At 43.6% G+C, this 11,476-nt stretch overlaps 1 long non-coding RNA gene across 1 annotated transcript in view; it reads left to right on the forward strand.

Annotated features, from left to right (window-relative positions):
• Positions 1 to 2,535: 2,535 nt before the first annotated feature.
• Positions 2,536 to 11,476, forward strand: part of LOC109299223 — an 18,344-nt gene continuing 9,403 nt past the window's right edge. The window contains exons 1-2 of the long non-coding RNA XR_002097797.1: positions 2,536 to 2,702; positions 8,232 to 8,237. This is a non-coding gene — a long non-coding RNA (uncharacterized LOC109299223). The remainder of the gene's footprint in view (positions 2,703 to 8,231; positions 8,238 to 11,476) is intronic.

The following is an 11,476-nucleotide window of genomic DNA, read 5'->3' on the forward strand; positions in this document are numbered from 1 at the left end:
CCAGGGGTCCCGCAATGACCTCAGCCAATTCCCTCAGCACTCTGGGGTGGAGATCATCCGGACCAGCTGATTTAAATACATCCAGTCCCTCCAGAAGTTCTCTGACTAGATCCTCACTGACCCTTGGCCTAGGTGCACCTCCCCTGGGGCCTGAGGGGGGCCCAGTGTGGGGGCTGATCCGGTCCCTGCTCAGGAAAATGGAGGCAAAGAAGAGTGCAACCCGGCAATTCATTGATTCATAGATTCTAGGGTCAGAAGGGACCTCATTGGGCCATACAGTCCAACCCCCTGCCCCTGACAGGCAAGAAAAGGGTCACCAAACCTGGGACTGTGTGATTCCACTCAGGTGTCTGTCCAGTCTCCTCTTGAAAAGCCCCAAGGATTGGGCAAGCACCACCTCCCTTTGAAGCCCATTCCAGATCCTGGCAACCCTGATCCTGGCAATTAGTCCAGGCTTTTCCCCTTTAATATAAAGATAACACTTCCAAGCAACAACAGGTGTAGGACTGCTAGTGCTCTTGTAAATTGTTACATTTGTCTGTTCTGAAAGGTATTTGGGAGAGGAAGGCATTAGGAGTCCTCACATTGTGTGCTAGCTGGGGCAGTCTGTAGTACCAGAGGTTATAAACTGTATTATAATATCTAGACTCCAGTTTATTGATTAAGCTACCAAATAATGTAAACAAAGAAAAAGAGAGTGAATCAACGTCTAGTTCTTCACATTATGACTAGTCACATTATGACTAGAAGGCTTTGGCTTCTTCTTGAATAGGGAATATAGGTATTTTGAATTATCAAGCTAATCGGACCAGGTCTCTATTAGTCTTTTTGTTGGCTTTCTTAGCTTAAGTGATCTTTTAAGTTTCTCTGAATTCTAAATCCTTATTTGTTCAGTTCCTGTTTGGTTTCCTTGTTCAGATGCCTCTACTTTGAGGGGTCATTTTCAATCTCTGTAGTTTCTTGTCACTTTGTTGTTAGCTCCACTTCTTTTGGTGAATCTCATGATGCTGCTTCATTTCTCCCCTTCACAAGATGCAAGTATCACCTGTTCTTTCTTAATACCTGTCCTTCCAGTAAGACTGCTTCATAGTATCTGGGAGCTATTAGATGGGGAACTAGTGCTTTTTGTTTCCACATTCATCCATCGAAAGGGAGCACCATATCCTTTTTGTGTAGTTGTGGGAACTCCCTGGAACCCATATCATAGTGCCATTTTTATTTGAGTTAAAAAAAAATCAGTGTTTTCATATCTTGTTTTTCATGCTGATCATTGGTGATGCATAGGGGGTACACATGGGTGCATGTGCACCCCAAGCATGGCGATGCACCCCCTGTGAAAAGGCACCACCAAAACGGCCAGTGGTGCCTATGGGTGATCCCCACTTGCCAACCCCTCTCCCCCCCACTGCCAACGCCACTGGCAGCATCTGCAGGCAGTATGCAATTACTGCTAGTCGCTGCTGCCAGTGTCTGCGGGTGGTCACCAACTGTTGGTTGGCACTCACCACCCCCCACTGCTACCAACAATGCCACAACCACCTGTGGGAGCTCCCCGCTTGCTGCCACCACACTCCTGCCACCAACTGTACCACCACCGCATGTGGGAGCTCCTTGCTTGCTGCTGCCAGGCTCCCACCGCCAACAGCACTGCCGCCATCTGCAGGAGCTTGCCGTGCCCCTCCCCCCAGCCCCTGGGGGCACGCGGCATTCATGAGTCTCGTGGTCATCATCCACAAGATTTGGCTGCCTGGTTTTGAGTTTCCTGTTAAACAGCATTTCTTCTGGGGACAATTTATGTTTCATGGGTGTTGCCCTGTAATTTAAGAATGACAGGTAAACATTGGTGTGTAGCTTTTTCAACATCTGTAGCTGTTTTCAACAATTTCTTCACTATTTGTACTCCATTTTCCACCAAACCATTGGGTTGTGGGTATTTAAGACCTGAAGTGTTGTGATGGAATCCATATTTGTTTGCAAACTCTTTACACTCTTTAAACTCAAAACAGTTGAACTGAGGTCCATTGTCTGTTCTCACACTTTGATTTTTGCTAGACATGGGATTCTACAATTTGATATGAGTTATGACATGATTTTTGAGCAATGCAGTTTCAGGATAGTGAGAATAATAACCCAGCACTAATACATATTTTTTTCCTACATGTGTAAGTCAATGCCCACTTGATACCATGGAGCTAGGGGCTCCTCCATGACCATCACAGGCTCTCTTCTTTGCACTGATCTGTACTGAAGGCACGTTATACAAGCCTTTACAGCATCTTCTATCTCATTATTTATGTTGGGCTAATATATAGCACCTCTTGCTCTCCTTGTGCATTTTTCAATGCCTAGATACCCCTCATATATTCTGTTTAACAGGTTGTTCCAGCAGTGCTAAAGAAAAACAAGTCATGAGCCTTTGAACAATATGCCATCCAGTACTGACAGCTCTTCCTTGAACTGAGAGTAGGGGCTAGGTATATGTTTTCCAGGCTAAACAGCACAAATAGCTATCATCACTTTTTCCAGTGTGGTGTCCTGAGCAGTAGCTTCTGCAATTAGTGCCCACATTTTATTTGTGATAGGAATCACTCTTAATTAGATTAACTTGTACCATGTCTGAGTCTGGAATTCTGTCATTTTCTGTTGTGTCATATGCTCTGGACAATGCATCTGCAATAAATAGATGTTTCCTGGCATGTACTGTATGTCCAGATCATACAATTGAAAGAAAAGTCTCTGTAATCTGGCTGGCATATCTGATAACCCTTTCTTTGATCATAAACCTTTGGTAACTATAGCAGTTTCAGTTATCACAGGCCTCCCACAGATGAATAAGTGAAATTTCTTACAGTCATCCACTACAGCTAAACTTTGTCTCAATTTCTGCATATAGACTCTCTGACTTAGAGTGCCCTACTGGTCTCCAGCTATCTCCATGCTTTTGAAGCAAAGCTGCTTCAATCCCTTCTTTAGAAGCACCTGTTGACAGGTTAATAGGTTTTTAGGGTCATAGTATTTTAGTATTGGAGCTTTCATTACTTTTTCCTTCAAGTTTTTAAATTCAGCTTCATGTTAATGTTCACTGAGCATTCTTTTGCAGGAGTGATTTAAGGTGTTTGGTCTGCTCTAAGTTAGGTAGATATTTCCCTACAAAAAGGATCATTCCCAGTAATCTTTGCACTCCTCTTATCATCTGTAGGGGGTGGCATGTTTGTGATGGCTTTAATCCCTGGGCTTTGAGGATCGATTTGCCCTCCTCTCTCAGAGAGCCTTTATCCCAGATATGTTATTTCTTTGACCCTGAATCTGCATTTTTGTTTGTTCAATTTCAAACCTGCTCTGCAAGCTCCTTCTAGTGCCCTTCTTAGCCTCAAGTCATGTTCTGCCATAGTATTTTCCCAGACTAATATATCATCAATATAAACCATGCTTCCATCAAGACCTTCAAAAATTTGTTGCACCTTTTTGTGACATACTTCAGATGCAGAACAGTCCAAAAGGAAGCCTACAAAAGAAAAACAAACAAAAAACCCAAAGTCTTCCCAAGGGCACACTGAAGGTTCATAAAACTAGGCAAGTTCCCCTAGAAAAAGAATATGACAAAATCCAGAAGAGGCATCCAGAGTGGAGAAATATTTAGCTTCTGCCATGTTGCCAAAAGCTTTTTCCCTGGTGGGAATGGGAAAATGCTTCCTTTTGATGCACTTGTTCATTTGCTTAGGATCCAAATGAAATCTCAAGGATCCCGCTTTTTTTTTTATGACCAGTGAATGAACCCAAGCAGCTGGTTGCTCTACTATTTCTATTTTGTCCATGTTAACTAATCTAATTCCTTTTTCAGTTTCTCCCTTAGTACAAGGGGAACATTTCTTGGAATATGTATGATGGGACTATTTGGTTCTCTTAATTCTATCTCGTACTCAGTTGACAGTTTCCCTACGCCTTGAAACACATAGCAAAACTCTTCTCCTGTTCCTGCTCTCTTGTCTCTCAGTGACATGCATTCTCTTAATCAAACAGAGTTTTACATGTTCACAACCCAATAATTGGCACTACCTTTCCTGGAACTGTTACAAACAAAACATTTACTATATTACCCATGTGTCTAACATGTAGGGCACAAAAACACACTTGGTTTAAATCATGTTCCCATTATATGCACTAAGTCTCACTTTCTTATTCTCATAATACACAGGTTTAGTTTTTCATTTTTTGAATAATGTATTCTGGTACTACATTGAGCTGTGCCCCTGTATCTTATTTAAAAAGTTACCATTAATCCATTGGTATCCAGGGCGATTGTCCAATCCTCACAGGAATGAACTTCATGCATTGTGTCAATTAGAAATTCTTCCTTTTACTCACTGCACAGAAGATGCACCTGCTATTTCTTGTGTGTTGCATTCTGCTCCTTTCTGCAAACTCTTGCAAAGTAATTGAATCTTTTGCATTTGTTGCAGTGCTTATCACATGCAGGGTATTGCATGGGTTTGTGGTAACCCCCACAGCATCTGCAGCTGAGCTTTTTTTCCTTCAAGCAATTCTCTTTGGCCTCTGCTTCCCTGTTACAGAAAGGAGGACCTCACTGAATTGTTTATATGTTGCCTTAGGTTTTTGCAGTCTTTTAATCCTGTCTAGTTCAGTTTGTTCTGGTTTTTTTTCCCTCCAGCTTTTGCAGCCTGGTATTTGTTATCTCAGCTGCTTGGCACATTCTAACTGCGTTTTCCAAATTAAGCTGAGGATCTTCTAGCAGTCTTTTCCTGAGGCTTGAATAATCCCTTACACTCAATACTATCTGGTCTCTGATTATGAATTCTTTAGGTCACCAAAGCTGCATGCCTGCTTCAGTAGTCTGAGGTCTTTGACAAACTCCTCTATTGTCTCACATTCTTTTTGCCATCTCTCGTGGAAATTATACCATTCAAAGGCTTCATTGTGTTTGAGTATATGATATTCCTCTTTTTTTTTTTATTACTGTACCATAGCTTTTCTGTTTTGCTTCTGATAGTCATAGGCCATTATAATGAAATAGAGCTTCTGTTATATGTTAAAAAATAGCTACCTTGAGTGGATCTTCCTTTTCTGTAGATATATATGGTGAAGCTCCGATTAAGATTCCTTCCAGTTTCCTGCTGCATTGCTGGACAGCTTAACTCCTCTGGAATTCTGAGCTGCTCCATTTTTTTTTCTTTCTTTGCACCCTACTCCTGGTACCATGTGTTGTTCTTGAAAGGTTAAGGAATTAAACTTATAGAACAATGAAGTTTGTTTATTTGCGGAGCTGTACCTTGCCTATAGTTGTGCCCTTCCCTTCTGCAATCCTGGGGCAAATGTAACAACTTATACATAGCACTCTTAAAGGTATCCACACAAACACTTGAATCTGGGTTTTAAGCACTCATAAAGGTGGCTCAAAGTTACACCACTCCAGGGATGGATTATTTCTGATTCCTGCTAGCCAGTTCTTGTTGCATGAAGGTGTTGTTAACCTAGGCAACACCATAGTGTGAATGCCTCACCTACCCACACCTCCTTTGTTGGCCTGGATTAAGCCTACAGCTCCTCATCCTCCCAAGCACCCCAAATGCCTGCTCAGTCCTCCTTCCCCCTCCCCCCACTTACTTGTGGCTTCCTGTGCTATCTGTCCTGGGGGAACAGTTAGGGAAGGGTTAACCTACAGCAGCAGCAGCCAGGCAGGTAGATTAACCCTTTCCTACCTGTTCCTCAGACAGACAGCATGGGCAGCCAGAAGAAAGCAATGCCTCTGGGTGAGGAGAACCTCTGAGGTGAAGGCAGGGAGCCCTGGGGTTGGCGGCGGAGGGAGGAATTCTTATGTTTCAGTCATCCAGGTCCCTGCTGCTCTGAAATGTGACTGTTAACAACTCAAGCTAACACGAACAGCGATCAACATATGTGGCTCATAGTGTAAAGTGTAGCAAGGCTGAAAGTCAATGCTCCAACCCCTATACTTATGGGTAGTCTCCAGAGAAATGCCTTGAGTCACATGGCTAAACTTCAATTCAGAGCTTGCCACCCTGGGCTATGCCTGGAATGGTAGGCTTCATTGTTTCAGCTGTCATTAAACAAATAGACATTTAGTTTCTTCGTCATTTAGCCTGAATTAAAGAAAACTAGAACGCTCATCACCTTCAGTGAGATTAGTCATTGTCTGCTTACATACCTTCCAGACACCAACATTACATAGAATATCCGATATAAACTATCTTCCCCATATTGTTGTTTTTAAATCAAAAAAGACTTCAAAATTGTATACATTTCATATTAATATTATTTAGTGCTATAAAGAGGAAAGATATAAAAAAACTGGGTTCAAATGATCCCAGCTAGGTAGGCATCAAGCCTCCTCTTAAAGACCCCCAGGGTAGGAGCCAGCACCACTTCCCTTGGAAGTTGGTTCCAGATCCTAGCCGCCCTAACTGTGAAGTAGTGCTTACGGATGTTTAATCTAAACCTACTCTCCAACAACTTGTGGCCATTATTCCTTGTTATTCCAGGGGGCGCTAGGGGAAACAAGGTCTCACCCAAACCCTTCTGGTCCCCCCTAGTGAGTTTATAGACTGTCACCAGATCCCATAGACTGTCACCAGGTCCCAGGTTTTCTCCTGTCCTGGCAGGGGGTCAGACTTGAAGATCTATAAGGTCCCTTCCAACCCTACTTCTATGATTCTATGATTCTATAAATGAATTTAGCTACTTTCTGCTTTAAATGTTATAGTTTTCTTTTTTTGTTTTGTATTTTTAAAGGAAGTATTGTTTTTCTTTAAAAAAAACAAAGCAGTGCTTCCTTTAGTTCATGACTTAATTGTTTCTTTTAAGGTTGTCACTAATGGCTTTATTCTTCCATCTTCTCTTTACAAATATTTGAGTAGATGGTCCCCTGCAGGAAAGTGTTAGGAGGAAGTTATGGTAGCTTGTTGAGTGCTTCTCCAAATTGCTCACCAAAACCTTCTGGTAACCACCTATTTGGCCACACCACTAATCATTCCTCTTCCCCATCACACAGATTCTTTCACTTAAAGTTGATCCTCACTGTATGCTATATCCTTTCAGGATGACTCAGCAGAAGAACTAAAAAAAAGCAATAATTTAATTCTCCAGGATATTCCAAAATTCTGAAAAATGCAAATCTCGCAACAAGCTGACAAAAAAATCTGCAAGAGGGAAACATTTAAACAGTAGAGATGTTATATTCTCAAAGAATTTAAATGAAATTGAGCCTTGAAGCAAAAACTAGCTAATCCATGGTTCTCAGGTGTTCTGGACTAATGGAGATATACAACTCTCCATTAGAGTAGTCACAGCCAAGTAAGATATACTCACATAAGGAGATGGGGGGAAAAGATATACAAATCTCCTTTAGAATAGTCACAGCCAAGTAAAAAATGTGGAGTTAGAGCCAAACCCTCCAATTTTCCAGGCTTTAACCCTTGTGGCAGTAACTCTTAGGCTCCTAGGGCTCTTGTCACAGACCCCAAAGCTGGGCAAGCTAATATTCTAAAAAAGGCACTATTTTCTGTATTAACATTCTTAAGGGAAACTGTCACTTGAATTCTGTCTCTAATAGACCACCCAAATCAAGAATAGTTTTCTTGAGGGAAAAGCTGAAACTGAGTGACGTGGTTCTGTGGCCTCATTCCTACCCTCTTAATCCTGGGGAAGCTCCTTGAGGACACTGATACACAAGATACAGGAGGCTGCTGAAGCATGGTAATTACCATGCTCCAGCAGACTTGATTGAGTCTGCTCTAACACACTGTAATTACAGCGCATCAGAGCAGCCTCCATGCTTGTGTACAGGCACCCATTATTATGGGATTCAGACTGTTATTAGAAATGAATGTGGCTAATGAGAAAAGTTATATTACATACAATCAAAATATTAGGGATAGAAATTTATGTGCTTTAAACTCAAGAATGTTTAATGCTAAGTGCATTAGTGATCCTACTGTGTCAATCTGGATAGGCTTTAGCAAAGGAGAAAAGCAATCTGATATAAAAAGAATAGAAATAGCAACATTTGATAACTATCTTATTAGAAATCCATTTCTGTTTTCTAATCTGTGTAAAAGAGGATATTAGTTCCCACTGAAAGATCATTGTTTCATAACATTGTGCTCCAAGCTCGCTCTGCGATAAAAATCAAAATATGCTGCAATCATGTAAAGTACTCTGAAGGTATGATTTCTCTGAAATGATTATATCTTTCCAAGTTCTATGTTGAGTATGTTGAGATTTGTGCATAGGTTTACCATTTTCTAAATTTTGCAATTCTTTTCAGAGAGAGAAAGACAGGTATTATGGCATTTACTGGTAATCAATAGGGCACATTCAAGTGCCATATTTACCTGAATCCAAGACAACTCTAAATCCCAATAACTGGATTCTATACACAGAAAAAGTGTTTGTTATAAATGTCCATGTATAGAATGTGATTTTTGAAGAAATATCTAAAATGTGTGTCCACCAGCACAGCATTGGGAAAAGTAGTGGCGGGGGGCAGGCTGCAGGGAGGCAGTAATGGGGAAGTATTAGGGTAGTGGCACCCAACCTCAGGTTGTGACCCAAATCAGGGTCAGAGGAGGTCCTCTGCTCACTCCACTTTTTCTGCCTGCGGGGCTCTCCTGGCACAGAGTCCGCACGGCTCCCACCACTGCTGCCCCCTGCAATCCTGGCCTGGACTAGGCTCTGCTGGTACTGCTAGGCATCAACAAGTCGGGGGTGAGGGTGGGGGTCATGACCCAGATTTAGGGTCACAGGAAAAAAAGGTAGGGAGCCACTGTGTTAGGGGGTACACACTGCTGTCGCCCTGCTGCCTACTCCCCCCCACCTCCCCAAATGCTTATCCTTCCGTTATCCCTTCCCCACTGCCTCCTCAGGCCTCCCACCATCAGGCCTCTGTCTCTTCTCTCCACCACCACAGCCTTTGTCCTCCTAACCCCTGTCCATCTTCGCTCTGGTGCCAGCAGGGTGGAGCAGACTCCACTCTTGCCCCAGCCAACCCTGTAACAGTGGTGATGGTTCTGTGCTGCTGCTAGAGAGCTGGGCTGGGCTGCATGCTGTACCCATTGCTGCAGCGCAGCCAGAGACTGCTGGCACCAGGGCAGAGGTAAATGGGAGGGGAGGGGAGGGGAGGGGAAAGGAAGAGGTTGTCGGGGGAATACATGGGGGAAGTGGGAATGGGAGGAAAGAAAAAAAAGAAAGAGAGACGGGGGTGCAGAGATGGTGGGAGAGGCAGCAGCTGCAGTCAGGACCCCAACTTGGGTTTGGAGTCCAGAGTCACAGCAGCTGCCTGCCCCCCTGCTGCCTCATATGCTCAAATCAAAGATGAGGTGCTCCACTGCCCCCACTGTAAGCCCCTCTTGTGTCAGCACCCCCACACTTCAAAATGGTGGTGGGGCCACTTGAACTAAAGCTTCTTCAATAGCTGCTACCATTTTTAAGTACAGGGACACTGATACAGGAGACACAGGACACTGCTGGAATGCAGCAATTGCTGAAATCTGAGTATGTAGAAGCAGCCTCAGTGCTTATGCATAGGCACCCCTCGTGTCTCTCTGCTGCCACAACTTTGACGTTTTCAGTAATATACTGGGGATGAGGCCTCTAGAGGCCAGGAGTAGCTTCTTTAATGCTCCCCCCATAGCCTCCATTTCTTCAGCCTCCCTAGCTTTAGTCCTGTTTCTCTAACTGCGCCCCTCAGCCTTAGTTTCTGGGCCTCAGCCCTTCACATTCCCACCCCAGAGCAGGTCTCAATATCCAGAGCACCTCTGCCCCCAGCACCCTGCTACATGGCTTCCAGAACTCCCACGTAGCCACAATCTGGTCCTCGGGTTAGAACCAAACTCCAAAGGACATATAACTATAGCAAAAAGCACCAGCTATTCAGTTGCAACTCAAATCTGAACTCCTTTAGGGAGTTTGTTTCCCCAGCCCACAGGATACCTTGTTTCTGGCAGTCCACTCTGTCTACTGCTCCTTAGCCTGCAGGCATAGACAGCCTACTCCAGCCCAGAGGTTGGACTTATATGGAGCAAAGCCCTGCCTGCTCCCAGTCACCTGACCCAGATTTCTGTTCATAGGGTTGGAAGGGACCTCAGGAGGTCATCTAGTCCAACCTTCTGCTCAAAGTAGGACCATGCCCAACTAGATAATCTCAGCCAAGGCTTTGTGGACCAGGGTCTTAAAAACCTCCATGGATAGGAATCCCACAACCTCTCTGGGTAGCCTGTTCCAGTGTGTAACTACCCTTCTCATGAAAAAGGTTTTCCCAATATCTAACTTAAATTTCCCTTGCTGCTACTTGAGGCTTTGCTCCTTGTTCTGTCATCTGCCACCAGTGAGAACAGTCTAGGCCCAGGTACTGCTAGCCCTCTAATCAGCAGCCCAGCACTGCAGGCTAGGTCCTGCAGTCTGTTTAGCTAGATTATTCTGACCTGCAACTCCTTGACGCCAAGCTTGCTGCAAGATGTCTTGGCTACAATCTCCCTTCCTAGTAACTGGCTGTTACACTAAAGCCCTCTCTGTTATGTTATGCCCTGTTACGCTACTTTCTGTTATACTAAAGCACTCACCCAGAAAAGTGCAACCTCTTCTTCTACCCATATCTCCCACCTCCAAAGAAAATGCTTTTCTCACCTGAATTATAGGACCTCACTCTCCATCTCACCTGCTGAAGCTGCTTCTTTTTTGTGTGGAAAAGAATTTAACATTTGTTGGATCAGAGGGACAGTGTATATTCAAGAAAAAAAACCCATAATTTTGTAGCCTAGTGGTTAAGGTACTTAAGTGAGGGTTCTGGTCTCTGCTTCAAATACTGCCTATGTATAAAATGCCAAAACTGTGGTTCATGGTTAGGGCTTTCTTCAGTGGGGATGTAGATTTGAAGCCCCTCAGTCAGAAGTGTAAAGAATTGAGCACAGATGTTCTACATCATATATAACTGCTCCAATAAATGATATATTAGGAAAGAAAAGTAGATGCCACTACCATCAACTTCTTTACCTGATACCAAGGATGGTGATAGGACTTCCAAGAAGGTTTAATTTAACAGGCCCATAAGAAATTATTTGGACTAAAATGGAAGTTCAATTTATCAATGTTAACAGTGGTCTGCCTTGTCAAATTTTCTTTACACACTGCACTGTTCTCCTTACCACTGCACTGTTCTCCTTACATATGCATGTGTGCATATTTTGGACTCAGATATAGCATACTTCACATCACCCCCTATCTCACCCCCCTGGAATTCAAAGCTGGAAAATGGTTTGTTGGCACTTTCTTCCAGAAGGCTGTCAAGCAACACGGAGCTGGCAAGCCAAGTTCGCGGTGTTGGTCACGGTGGTGCGGCCGGGTGGTGGCAAATTGGATACAGACAGGTGGGAGTTTTGGCGATGGAGTCTGAGCTGCACAGGAAGCGTATTGGTTCCTTAAACAAGATGGAATTTATTTAACTTAC

Source organism: Gavialis gangeticus, unplaced genomic scaffold, assembly GCF_001723915.1.
Source record: "Gavialis gangeticus isolate Ggan-Ray unplaced genomic scaffold, GavGan_comp1, whole genome shotgun sequence".
Classification (NCBI taxonomy): domain Eukaryota; kingdom Metazoa; phylum Chordata; order Crocodylia; family Gavialidae; genus Gavialis; species Gavialis gangeticus.